Below are 15,114 nucleotides of genomic sequence, written 5' to 3'. Positions count from 1 at the left end.
ACCACTCACTTTGGAGATTGGCTTAGGTGGCTGACATTTATGGGTCATTGGGTCATTATCATTATCTTCTTCACATCTGATCTAGAGGTAGTCGTCTAGGGTGATTCTATACACGGAGCACTTATTCACCATCCCTGCACATCTAAGCCTCGACACCCCATTGTACCTGAGAGTCCTAGGCTAGAGCTGAGTGTGCTGCCACGCCAGAGTCTGTTTCAGTTCTTTGAGATAGTCGAGTCATTCATTGTGGTCTACTGTTGCTGTTGTGTCTCTGTGAGTTTGGTTGTTGTCTATGGTTTCTTGTTTTCAATCTGTTTTAAGTGAGATTGTCACACACATTGCACTGAGGAGCACCCACTATAGAGAGCACGACACATTATCTGCACTATAGGTGCTCTCATTTTGGCGATCACGGTGGGACCTCAACTAAAATCTCACTCTGTGAGGTACAAATCTTGAAGCTAGTTGGGTCTATCTAGCTTCGGCTACCTTGCATTGCACTGTTCTCCTCTCACCTGGTCCAATTGGTCTAGTCCTCCTCGCCCGAGTCATCTCTCACCCTGGTCCAACCAATCCTCGTCCCTGGTCTAGTTCTCCTCGACCCTGGTCTAGTCCTCCTCGTCCCTGGTCCAACCTGGTCTTGTCCCTGGTCCAGCCTGGCAACCTGGCCTAGTCACTTGCCTGATCTAGTAGAGTCTAGACCAATCTTCAGCCACTTCAAGGTTTTCTTGCCCAAAGCTTGGGTGGATTGGTGGTCACTGCATGACACATACAAGGCGGTCAGTTGAGCGTCAAAGCGCACTACTGAGCCCTCTGAAGTACTACAACAGAAGACGACCTTTGGTACCTAGTAGAAGTCCATCAACCTCATCACCCATACCTCCACATATATCACCCATTCCCCATCAGGTTCCCCATCTTCTAAATCACCTTCTTTAGTAAAGCTCTCTCCTATTTTGCTACAGCAAGCTACTGAGCAACAGGCTCAGCAAGGGGCCATGGAGCTGTTGGCTAGCATTTTGGCCGAGGTAAACATCAAGTTCCCTATATTCAAAGGACTCTCTTCAGAAGATGCTGACGACCATGCAAGGAGGTTTGTATCTCTCTGTAGGGGTTGTGGTCTTAACAAGGAAGATGCTTATTTGGTACTCTCTCCATCCACCTTGGATGGCTTAGCAGACAAATGGTACAGCCAGTTTACAGAGAACCATTTTGCAACTTGGGCAGCCTTAAGACAACAGTTCTGTGCAGCTTTCAGGCCAGGTGACTACCAGGAGAAGGTATTGGATGAGTTGGCCAACATGGTGCTCCAGCCAGAGGAGACTTTTGTAGAACTTATGACTAAAACCAAGTCTCTGGTTGCCAAGATTCCCCAGCAACCCGGTGAATTTATGGTTAAGAAGTGGGTAGAGAAGGCGCTTCCCAAAACTTCTCAGCAAAAACTCCGAGAGAGTCTCCGACCCAACGCCACTCTGGAGGAGTTCATCGCAGCTGCTACTAGGATAGAGGGAGCTAGGAAGCTGTTCAACAACTCCCCTCACATAGAGACCCCCTCTGTGTTTTCGGAAAGTCCTGCTGATCCATTAACTTCTTTACGCAGGGAACTGGAAGCCCTAAAGTTACAGCGAGCTCTTCAAGAGGAGAGGTCCTTCTCTCTTAGACAAGAGAAGCCTCCACATCACGAGGCATTGGAACAGATCAAGCGTGAGCTAGAAGAGCTCAAGGGTCAACAAGATACTAAGGCTATGGTGTGGTGTAGCTCATTGCCTCTCTCCAGGGCATCCTCCACAGGATTGTCCCCTTTGGGCTTATTGCCACTTCTGCAAAAAATCTGGGCACGAAGACAAGGATTGCTACTACCTCAAGGGATTGCGACAAATACAGCAAAGTCTTGCTCCTTCTCTTCAACAAGGGCCAGCACCTGCATCCAACATGGTCTATCCCTATGGCCATCCACACCATATGCCACCTTTGCTGACAGCCCCTCCTATGCAAGGTATGCAGAGCACTTTTCCCTCTCAGAGCTTTTATCATACCCATGCTCCCTCAACACCTCAAAGCTTCTATGCCTCTACCTCCAACTCAATACACCAGGAGCAAGGACCACCTCGCCCTTCGACTTGCCCTTTGAATCGGCCCATTTTGTGCTACAGATGCGGGAAATATGGGCATTACCAAAGCAAATGCTCCTTGCCAGAAGGATCCCCTCCCTGTCGTCATTGCCCCAAAACAAAGGATCACTATAGTAGGGATTGCCCTAAAATTTGTGCATCCACGGCTTCAAACCCAAGTCAACGCTAGAATGAGTTTGCCTTTCTCAAGCTAAATTTGATAATAGTTAGCACAGTTTCTCAGCCGTCCCCTTCTACCCGCGTGGTTACCCCTCAATATAAGCAGTCGCATCTGGCAGAGGAGCCATTGGGCATCCTCACTCGGTCCCAGAGTGTTGCTCTCAGTCTTAGCATTCCAGCAAGTTCAACTCCCCCACACATTCTCACACCAGTGGATACCCTGCCTGCAGCTGTCAACAAGCCATCCCCCAGTGCCAGGAAGGAATCCAAATCTTTTCTCTCCGACATTGATGAAGCTTTTTTGGAAGCATTTTCAGATACACAAAAGATCAAGGTACCAGAGAAACCACTGGTAGAACAAGAAAAGCTTATAGCAGAGACAGTCTTGAAGAACACTTTCCAACAAGTGTCCCTCTATGACATGTTGCGGCTAGATGCGAGTTTCAGAAGTGACACCCTTGCAGTTATTCAGTCACTTTACTTTGGAGAGCAGGTCCTAGTGGCGGGCACCTCCCAATGCGACCATCAGAGTCCTATATGATATCCAATCCCGTTGCTCCACTCACTGATTATAGAAGCCCTCGCCTGACACTATTCGTGTTGGGTCGGAAATTTTGAGGAGTGATAGTGGATGGTGGATCTGGCATCAACCTGATGCCCGAGTTCACTATGATAGCTCTAGGTCTACAGCCTACTCACCCTGCTCCCTTTACAGTTACATTGGCCGACCAGCGGACAGTCTACCCAGTGGGCATAGTAGACAATTTACCTCTGCAGGTACAAGACTTTACTTTTAACTTGGATTTTGTTGTGGTTCGTCTTCCCCGGGTTGAGGGCGGATTTCCCTTGCTTGTTGGAAGACCATGGCTGTGACACACTAAAGCACTTCATGATTGGGGAAACGATGCAATGTGGATACATACTTCTGGCTCCACGATGCAACCCATTCTCTTAGAAGGAGGTATGGATCCCGTGGTGCAGCAAGTTTCTTTGTCAATGGAAACCAACCCGGAACAAGAACAACCTACTACACCTGAAGGGTCAGACGAAGATCTGCTGGAGTGGTTGGAAGCTACCAAATCTATGCCTTGTTATGGAGTCTCTATTCACTATTTGCCTGAAGGTACACCCCCTTCAAATGTTTCCACAGTCACTACACCAAATGAGCCAGCTCAAAAGTTGAAGGTCACAGAAGCTACTCCTAATGCGCTCTTGGTGAAAGCCTTTGAATTTGGTAAGCCTGTGAAGAAGCATTGAAGCAGGCAGAAATCTCCTCGGTAGGAGTTCACCCCACTTCAAAAATCCGCCCCATTGGTGTCTGCTTCTCCCAGAACAAAGCTCCCTTCTCGTCCTGCCTGATGAATTCCATTCTCATGATAGTTGTCTTGCTCATGGTGGTTGCGCTCTGTAGCATCTCTTCTTTCAACCAGTGGACCATGAACTTCATCTACAGCCCTAGTCCCCCTCACACCTCCTCGCCCTTAGTCCCTCCCCCTCCCCAATTCGTCCCCCCCGTCTCTTACCCTCGCCCCTACCCACCCCCTCCCTTCCCCTCGCCCCTAACCAGCCCCCCCTCGCCCCTACCCACCCCTCTCTCCCACCTCGCCCCTATCTAGACCCTCTCACCCCTATCTAGTAACCCCTTCCCCTCACCCCTATCTAAACTTCCCCACCCCTCCCATCCTCAGCCTCAGCCTCATCTCCCCCACCTCGTTGATCCACATTGTTGCCTTTAGTAGCCTCAAGCTCCCTTTGCAACCCAAGAATTCTCGTCAAGGAGTCTGCATTTCAATCTACTTTGTGAACCCTTCATTCTCTTCCTCAACAACTACGAATGGCCTCTGCAACTCCTTTAGGAGCGTCTCATATGCCTCCTTTAGAGCAACTACAGTTCATTGGTTTTCAGCTTGAGAAGTGCCAAGAGTTTGCTGCAGCTCTTCACACTCTACTTGGAACTTCCTAGAATTCTCCTGAACTGTCATCATCTCTACATAAGAATCCGCCATCCTGTGTTCGAGCAGAGAAACCTCCTTCTCTAAGTGTTGAATTCTCTTGCCAGCTGCAATCATTTCTTGCATGGTTGGGCCAAGCACCTGCTTCAAGAAAGATGTACATGCGGTACCTACTGGTTTTATTTCACAGTTTTTCAGTATTTCCTAGTTTTTCAATATTTCCTCTCACCGAGATGGTGAGCGGTCTTGTGGCGGGCATTCTGTAAAGCAGGCTACAGTGTCACTTTCACAGGACACTCAGTTAGGACAGCTGGTATGGTCTGGTTCACACGGGACGGACTCTCTGGGCTGGGTTGGGCAGTGACATGTGGCAGGATACGGACGGTGGTCTAGTGGACATCGTGGCTAGGTCACCACCACCACTCACTTTGGAGATTGGCTTAGCTGGCTGACATTTATGGGCCGTTGGGTCATTATCATTATCTTCTGCACATATGATCTGGAGGTAGTCATCTAGGGTGAGTCTATACACAGAGCACTTATTCACCATCCATGCACATCTGAGCCTCGACACCCCATTGTACCTGAGAGTCCTAGGCTGGAGCTAAGTATGCTGCCACGCTAGAGTCTGTATCAGTTCTTTGAGATATTCGAGTCATTCGTTGTGGTCTACTGTTGTTGTTGTGTCTCTGTGAGTTCGATTGTTGTCTATGGTTTCCTGTTTTCAGTCTGTTTTGAGTGAGATTGTCACGCACATTGCACTGAGGAGCACCCACTGTAGAGAGCACGACACATTATCGGTGCTACATACACCGACTTTGATTTTGAACTATATATCATATTGAGATGAAATGTGAATTTTTGGTGATATATCTAGATCACTATTACATTGTTAACCATGAAAAGGCATATAATATTATGTGACTTTTTGGTTGGATGATGATCTCATGGATTTATTATTCTAATAAGTATTTTCTTTGTTATTTGGATCCCATTCGGAACTTTTTGTGAGATTGTGAATACATGGATTTATTCTATTAATAAGCAACAAGTGTAGTCTTTGTAATTTGCACCTCATATTTTTTAAGCATTATTGGTCCTTTGCATTAGAGCTTTCAATTGAGGATACCTAAGTTGCGCTCAATTTTAAGTATTGCTTAAATATGTTTGACATTGTAAATAGATGTTTACTTATTGTCGCAAGTATATGGGCTTGTGGTGGTGTTCCATGGACAATTGAGATCAAGTTGTTTTATTCTCTCTATGCAAGCTCTAACCATATCACACTAACACCTCATAATGATAGAGATTTATCTTAACCATGACCAAGGTGGCACCCATGGTAAAATTTGTAGCTTACAAGTGTGCTACTATTGTCAAAGGAATGTGTTGGCTACGGTGAATAGCTGCCTACTTAGTGTCACTAACATATGGGCTTATGATGCAGTTCTGATGAGGAATTGAGATCATGTTGTTTTATTGCCATCATCCATGGCATTGTAGAGGTACTTCTAAGGCACAAGAAATCCTCATGAAGCTTCATTCATGGGAGGTTTTATACTCTGTGTAAACTCCAAAAAATGTGTTGGCCACTATAAATAACTACCTACTTAGTGTCACCAATATATGGGCTTGCAACGGAGTTTTGATGAAGAATTGAGATCATGTTGTCTTATTGCCATCATATTTGCCATTGTAGAGGCACTTCTAAGGCATAAAATATCCTCACAAATCTTCCTTCATGGGAGGATTGATACTCTTTGTGTAGTCTCCAACCATATTACACTAACTTTACATTATGATACAGCTTAACCTTAGCCACATCCAATATGGAAAGCTTAGTAAAATTATCACATGTCAATAGCCTAGAAATGTGTACTAATGAATTAAAAAAAAATGTAACTTAGAAATGTGTGCTAGCAATTTCAAGGAAATGTGTTTCATATTGTGAGTAGCTACTTACTTATTATTGTCACTAGTGTATGGTATTGTGGTGGTTTTCCTATGGACAATTGAGATTAAGTTGTTTTATGCTCCTTATGCAAACTCTAACCATACCACACTAACACCTCATAATGATAGACCTTTTATCTTAATCACAACCAATATTGTAGTCATAGTAAATGTGTGGTACTATTTTCAAAGAAATGTGTTGGCTACTGTGAGAAGCTGCCTACTTAGTGTCGTTAATATATGGCTTGTGGTGGAGTTCTAATGAAGAATTGAGATTATATTGTTTCATTGCAATCATATATGTTATTATAGAGTTACTCATACTATCCTTAAGTTGTATTCCTTGCATCCATCTAGCATCTTCAAAAAGATGATTTTTGAACTTAATAAGATATCGTCAAATAATCTTACCATGTCATAGTACCTTGTCCTCATGTCGAAGGGGATAGCTTTGGGTTGTAGCACCTCTTCTTGATCTTCGATCTCTGGGGGGTCTTCAATAATTGGTTCTCTTGGTGGCTCTCCTTTGTAAGGCTTGAGTAGGCTCACATGAAACGCATTGTGTATGAGCCAACGTTGGGAGACTTGAGTTGATAGGCCATCTCACTGATTGGTTTTAAATTTTGGAAAGGACCATAGTATCTTTTTGCTAATTTAGCATAATACTTTTGGTGGCCTGTAGTTTTCCTCAATCAAGCCTTTGGAAACTTAAGTTAGACCCAATCATTTTCTTTGAACGTCAAAGCAAATTTGTGCTTATTAGCAGCAGCTTTTTGCCTTTGTTGAAAGATGGATATAGCCTCCTTAATCTTTTGAAAAGATTCTTGCAAGTCTCGGCTATACTCATCGGCAGCAAAGATCTTCCCATGTACTTTAAGTAGCAAGGGACTTTTTGGTCTTTCCTCTATGATCTCAAAAGGTCCCTTTGCTGTAATAGTATGGATGGTGTTATTGTACGCATACTCTACAAGGGTAGGTACTTCTCCCATTGTGAGCATTGGTCTACTTATGTGACATAGGTCTTTAGTAGGTCAAGAATCGTAAGGTTAGCTATCTCACTTTGGCCATCCATTTGTGGGTGATAGGCTGAAGAGAAATTCAACCTTGTACCTAGATTTTCAAAGAGACTTTTCCAAAAATTATTGGTCATTCTAAGATCTCTATCTGACACGATGGATGTTGACAATCCATGGTGTTTGAAAATATATGATATGAATAGGGTTGCCATTTGGTGTGCCTTAATAGTCTTTTTGATAGGAATAAAATGTTCTTGCTTGCTAAACTTGTCGACTATTGTCCATATTCCCATATTCCCATGGATAGACTTGGGTAATCCAAAGATAAAATCCATGGATATACTCTCCCATGGAGAATTAGGGATTGGTAATGGCTGGAGTAATCCAAGTTGCTTCCCTCTATCATATTTTGTCTTTTGGCGTACCACACATTTTGAAACATACTCTTGTATGTCTACTTTCGTGGTGGGCCAATAAAAATACGTCTCTACTCCTTGAAGAGTAGGTTGAATCCCTCTATGCCCCGCATAGGGAGGAGCATGGGATTCCGAACATCACTTTCTCACAAAGGGAGTGAGTAACACATAGCATGTTGCCATGGAGAAGATAACCATCTTGCAAGGTGAATGGTTCCTCTTTCTTTCCTAAGGCAAAGGCTGACATTATATCCTTAAAATTGGGGTCAGTAGCATACTCATCTATCAGGGAAGATAGATCATTGTGAGTTGCTATAGACACCACATTTTCCCTTCGTTGTCGTGATAGTGCATCGGCCACTTGATTATGCTTACCAGGAATATGAGCAATATGAAAATGAATTGCGAAAGAAAATTTGCCCACCTCATTTGTTTGTCAAAAATCTTGGTTTGATCATGAAGTACTTGAGACTTTGGTGGTCCGTTCATAAGATGAATGGAGTCCCCAAAAGATAGTGTTTCCATGTGTCTAGGGCATGTAGAACAACTCGTAGCTCTTTTTCATATTTGCCCAACACGCATTCATTAGTATTGAGTCTTCGACTTTGATATGCTATGGCATGCCCTTCTTGGAGCAAGACTGCTCCAAGGCAATCTCTACAAGCATCACATTGGACCTCAAATGGCTTTGAGAGATCCGATAGTATAAGCACTGTTTGGGAGGTAAGCTTTTCAAAAGAATTTTGCTCCTTAGCAGTCCATGAATACTAAATGTTTTTCTTGGTCAAGTCATGTAATGGTCCTTCTAGTTGAGAGAATTTTTCTATGAAGCATCTATAGTATGCGCACATACTAATAAAGCTTCGTAGGTCATGTAGATTCCTTGGTTTAGGCCATCCTTTTATTACCTCTAGCTTTGATAGATCCATACAAATACCATCTCGAGAGATAATGTGACCTAAGTAATGAATCTCTTGAAGGAAAAATTCACTCTTCTTTTGGTTAATGAAAAGTTTATTCTCCCTCAAAGCTTGAAAAATTACATGGACATGTTGCTTATGCTCCTCCAGAGAATTGGAGTAGATGATGATGTCATCAAAGAACACTCCAGTAAACTTGCAGTGGGGCCTAAAATTTTTCTCCATTAGGCGGTTGAATGTGGCCGGAGCATTTGTCAAGCCAAAAGGCATGACAAGATAATCATAAAGACCAAATGTTGTGCAAAAAGTAGTCTTTACAATATCTTCATTCATTATCCTTATTTGATAGCCACTTTTAAGGTCAATCCTATTGAAGTAGGTAGATCCTTATAGCTTATCAAACAGATCTTCTACCCGTGGTATGGGAAATATATTTTTGATATGATCCTGTTTAGTGCTCTACAGTCGACACACATATGATATGTGTCATCTTTCTTTTGCACTAATAGGGCTGGTGAACAAAAGGGGGAGACACTAGGCCTCACCATCCCTATGAATATTAGCTCTTGTACCTACCTCATAATCTCCTCTTGTTGAGCTTGAGAAACTCGATAAGGAGGTTTATTAGGAGGTGAGCTCCCAGGTAGAAGCTCTATTGTATGGTCATTATTCCCTCGTTTTGGAGGTAACAACCTAGGGATATCATCAATAAAAACATCTTGGAATCCATTTAGAAAATTAGACGACTCTAATTCTCCTTGATTCCTACGACTTTGTTTTGGTAAAACATTAGCATCATTTAGAGACTCTTTGACAAAAATCATATACAAGGAAACCGAGCTTTTCATTGACTTATCAAAATCAGGTGAATTTACAAGAGGTATAGTATGACATGACTCATTAGCATCTATATACATGTTCTTTTCCCTGAAGTGAAATAAATTCTCCCTTCAGTGAACTTCATATTGGCAGCCATGCAATTGAACCATGGTGCCCCTAGGATAACATCCTCATGTTGGAGAGGACAGATTCTTTGTCGATGTAGCTTTGAAATGAAGCCTCAATTTCCCAATCAAGGGAGTAACGGAGGCTTGTTGTCCCTAGAAAGCTCCATTGACAGTTACAATATCTCCCATCTTGAAAGCTTGTATGCCCAGTTTTGTGGCCAACTCCATTGATATGAAGTTGTGAGTAGAGACAGGATCAAAAAGGATGAAGTCGTCATGCTCCCTCACCTCCACCAAGCATAGGAAAGGAATGATCCTTTGCAATGAGCATCCTCTTTTGGAGCTTCAACCATAGAAGCTCTAGGAGTCTCATTGCAGGCATTTCTTTTGGGGCAAGAACAATAGCCATGTCCTTGCTCCCCACACTTAAAGCACTTGTGATCTTTGCAAAAAACCTCTAGCTCTTCAAGAGAGAGTTTATTTTTACCTTTGTAAACTCCTTTCTCCTTGGTCTTGTTGTTGTTGTTGGGATTGCCTTGGGAAGAACTTTGAACATTGTTCTTCCCCCTTGAATCATTTTGATCTTTGTTTTCCATGCGCTTGGCATTCCTTTTAGCCCCTTGTTGGAAATTAATACGAGAAGCAACCATAGTGTGGTGGATGACTTCGATGATGGAACCAAGCTGTTGCGAGTTGACAAACTCGGCCATTTCCTCACGTAATCCTACACAAAGTTGTTGCTTTTTCTTGATGAAGTCTATCTTTTAAAAGGCTGTAGCTTTGAGATGTAAATACCAAGACTTGTGTACATATTTATGGATAGACTTATTGGAGAGTAACTTCAAACTCTGCCATTTGGTGAGAAATTTATCTTTGGCATCACTTGCAAGTAATTGCTTCATGATGGAAACTCGTAGAGTTTTCCATGTCTTTGGAGCTTCACCATTGCCACAAAGGCTAGCCCACCATTGATGAGCAGATTTTTGAAAGTTCATAGCTACATGACGTAGTTTGGAGGACTTTGTGAAGCCCTCGTCTCTAAAGGCCGCATCAAATTGCTAGGTGAAGGCCAATACTTTTTCAATAGCACCAAAGGTGCCATCATACGTGAAAACAAAGTACTCTTTCCTCCCTCTTTGAACTTCTTTAGCTTGTAGGACCTTTTCCAAGCACCATAGGATTTGTGATGTCCTCTCCTCTTGTATTCTCTAGGAGAATAGCTGTTGCTTTTGTCCAAAGAGGAGAAAGATGATGAAGATGGAGAAGAGGGTGACCTCTTTCTCACCTTTTCCTTCCTTTGGTTCCTCTCTTCCCTTTCGAGATGACAAGGAGAAGGACTATAGGAAGATCTTTTCTTCTTAGGAGGAATTGGAGATCGTCTAGACCGTCGTCTTCTTGGAGCCACTTCTTCAGAGGAATTCTGTGAATCACTTCTTTCTCGTTCATTGGACTCCTCTTCTTCTCTCACAGGAGAGAGTCTTCTTTTGGATGTCTCTACAAGAGGCTTCCTAAGCTCTCTCTCCTCTTGGAGATGTGGGGAAATACCATAAGCACAAAGTTGTTGGGTAACTTCATCTTGCAAAGCAGGGTTGCCCATAGCTTGTTGCAACCTAGTAACAGGAAAGTTCACAAACATGGGGGCATCATTAGTAGCACCTTCATGTGAAAAATCAAAGTCATCAATATTCATTCTAATCTCTTTATCATTATCAACCATGCTAATTAAAGTTATGTATATGCTATTTTGTGCTACCCTCAAAAACCTTAGTTGCTACTCTTCTTTACTTTTGAAAATTAGCTCTCAAGCAGCCACACCCGGGGTTTAGAGACTATTGATTGCAAAGAGTAGTGGAGAGGGTCTAACATTGCTTGGTTGATTATGGTTCCTGTTGAGCTTGCTAGTAGCTCAATAATGGTTAAGCCAAAGGCAAGCCTGGAAAGACTCCATTATTAAGTCTATAGTTCCCAAGGGGGTACCTCGAACTAAGTCCTTTTCAACCAAGACAATAGATCCTTGTCCCACTTACCCTCTTGCAATGAGTAGGTCCAACCTTTCATGAACAACTTAAGGACCTCTTTTCTTAAGCAAGAAAAGAGACACCAATAGCTATGATACCAATGTAATGGAATTGGACTTGTAACGTTGAGAGTAGCGGCATTAAGATGGTTGTAGTGAGCATTTCTTAAGAGAATTCATCATTAGGGGTAGCAACATAACCCTTATACCTAGGTAGCTTGGCACGAACAATATTTGTAAAAGAGAGAGGGAATTAGAGAAATTGACGACATTTGAGGACCGCATTTACTTGGAGCCAGACGGTCCCCCCTCCAAAAAGCTTTTGTATTATAGATTCTCCCATAAAGAGAGACTTGATACAATACGAGCTTTGTGTTCCTTAAGACCTAGTCGATGCAATGAAGATGGAAAGCTTCATGCATCAAAATTATGCCCGCAAAAACATTAACTTGTCCCTGTCCTCAATCCCAAGACCTCAAACACCTTCAAAGGTGGAGAGAGCTAGCAGGGAATGAGGATAGGGAAGAGGAAGAAGTATTTTTACGAGAAAGAATTACTTTTCTCACCATAGATTACTCTTGTAGCTTAGCTTAGCATAGTAATATAGATGGTAGAGAATATGAGCATGCCATTGAAGCTTGAGTTTTGGTTAGATTTGCATTCCATATCCAAGAGGTGTTGGTGTAGGCTCTCTACTTCTCAAACTTTAAGGAGGAGATGGAGTTGTGTACACAACACAATCGGAGAGTGTGTGTGTGACTTGTGGAGTATATAAAAGAGAGAGAGAGAGAGATCTTATTTATTTTATTGTAGCCTCTTCAACAAGCACCCTCCTTCTTTCCCTTTAAGAGAAAGACCTTAACTTTTTAATTTGGAGCATTTGGACAAATGTCCTCCTTTTTCCCTTTTAGAGAAATACCTTGATATATCTTTTTAAATTGTAGCATTTGGACAAATGTCCTCCTTTACCATTTTTAAGAGAAAGACCTTTACTTTTTAAATTGTAGCATTTGGACAAATGTCCTCCTTTTCCATTTTTTAGAGAAAGATCTTGCTTCACAATGCACAAAAAGGGTCACAAGAACATAATAAATCCACATAATTACAAGAGCATACCACTTGAAATAAACATATCTCTATTGAATTGCATGTAAAAAGAGACCTGTTACAACAATTTACAAAAAAAATCATTGTTTGCATAATCTGAGGTGCAGCCTAAAATGTCTACTCTAAGCCATGGGTTGCTGGATCTAACTTCACAATGTTTGGTAGTGGTCCCACCAAAGATGCTTCCCCCATTGCATGATCCATCTCATCGGCATGCCTCTTTCCATGTTCCTGCATCTTTCTAAGCCGAAGGGCTTCAATATCCGAAACGTTGCATAGTTTGGTGGCGAACCGCTCGTTTCTCTCAAATATTGTCACCATATGACCCATTTGGTTCCCCAATAAAGCCAGTGCCCCACAAATCTCTTCCGTATTGGGATGACAACATTGTGCTCGTTTGTGTACTATGCAAGCAATTGCCAAAAAAATCAATGCCCACGTTCGATACCTCTTGCAAAACAAAATAAGGTCAAACAAAGTAGTGAAACATTGTTTTCAATTAGAAGATGCCAAAGTGTACCTCGTATCGGTGTGCCATCTTCCTGTTTTGTCCAATCCTCCTCTAACGTATCAAACCAAGTGTTATCCTCAAGTATCACAATGGCTTCCATTGGTAAAGTGTCCTCTTTTCTCATTATGAACACTAACAATGTGCACACAATCCTACTTTCTTTTTTGTAGATTGATGTCTTGCAAACAACTACGTTTAGGTGGTCTTCACATCATCCAATAGCAGCAGTGATGTTGTGAACCATGCCATAATTGTCAGACTAGCAAACAACTACAAACACATTTTTGTCTTTGACTGTTGCAAGCACTAGTCGAGGGAGTTGTCCAAACTGGCATAATTCCATTTTGTTCCAATCTGATGCCTCAAAATTTGAAAGCCCATACATAGGAGTATTGGATGGCAAAAATAAAATAGAAGCATTCACTGTAGATTCAACGATCAATCTCTCACAAAACGAAAAAAAGCATTTCTCCACAGTGTGTGGCTTCACAATGCTCAATAGAGCATTCTTTATATCCTCCTTTGTCTTGTTCAAATTGAAATGTGCAATTTGAATACGATTGCCATTACTATCTGCAACAATTCTCAAACAAGACCTTGCCATGTCAGTAGATTGAGCTAGATCCTAATTCACACGACAATGAATAACCTCTTTTCATGAAGGAAACTTATCAATGATGAGCACATAATTAATGGCAAGTCCAACACATCCAATATTTCTTTTTCTAGACTTGTTGCGAAGTCAATTACTTCCTTCGTAGACATTCCAATCCTTTTTCCTAAACATCATAAAGACAACAATTACAAAGTGAATTTTCTTGTATTATTCTACGAATGGTAACACAACCTACGTTTTTCCTTGTTATGAACATACCTTGCAAGCCTGCAACATCTCTCAAATGCTCCATCTCCACAATAAAATTAAGTTAGCTATCAAACACTATAGTACTTGCATAATCCAATTGAAAATCTATTTATTAAACAAAATTACCAATCACACACCGCATACGTAGTATTGATCTCTACTCTTTGAGACACATGCACACTAGATTATGTGGTTGTGGGCAAGGGAGGGGTATGTTCATGTGCACTCTATGCACCTCCACCCGCTCTTTCCTCCCTATCCTTTACATCATCATTGTGTGCGTTTTCCTCATTGGGAGGGAAGTAACCCTCACCGTACTCCAAGAACCATGGCATACTCAAATAAATGGTGCTTTGGAAATTTTGTGTTATCTACATTAAATTGAAAATGCAGTTCGGTTTTGTCACATCTAGCAACGTGTGCAAACTTTTGACACTTTCAATGTTGAAGTTTCACTTTCGTAGCCATCTAACACAATAAAGTATATCATAAGCACCAAAATAACTTGTTTACTCTAAATGTAATTATGTTATGTACATACCTAAATAGACATCTTTTTCCTGTGTTTGCCAATGCCTTGCTCACCTCAGATGGCGGTCCTTACTTCATAAGACCCAGCTCATAAGCAAAGGTCTTACCCCTATGTTGCTCTTTGGAGAATGAGTCAAGGTCTAAACTAGGTATTGCTTTCAATGTAGACTATGTCAAAGCTATGGACATTTTTGGCCTCTCGTTCAATAGACAACCACAAAACCTCGTTTTGCAACCACTCTCAAAAGATAGCCGATTCTCTTGTTACACCTTGTATATTTCAAATATTCTCATACTCTAATGAAATAGCATGAAGGTAGCAAGATAGTCAAGTTTCCAGTCTAAGGAATGTCTAGACTCTTCACATCAACTGGATCACTTGAATTCATTGCTCGGAGAAAGTAGATCTTTGTCCTTATGGGGAGGTCTACACAAGCGAACCCATACAATCATTCTTCTTGCATCCACTTTGGATGGTTGATCCACTCGATGGTGCACAATGTCCTACATATCCATATGGATCGATATTGATCTCTACTCCATGCATGTTTTCATATAACATTACAGAATCGGATGCAACTAACCTCC

The sequence above is a fragment of the Adiantum capillus-veneris genome, chromosome 2, assembly GCF_014529385.1.
Source record: "Adiantum capillus-veneris isolate H3 chromosome 2, ASM1452938v2, whole genome shotgun sequence".
NCBI classification, from domain to species: Eukaryota; Viridiplantae; Streptophyta; class Polypodiopsida; order Polypodiales; family Pteridaceae; genus Adiantum; species Adiantum capillus-veneris.
Note: the sequence above shows the minus strand (reverse complement) of the source record.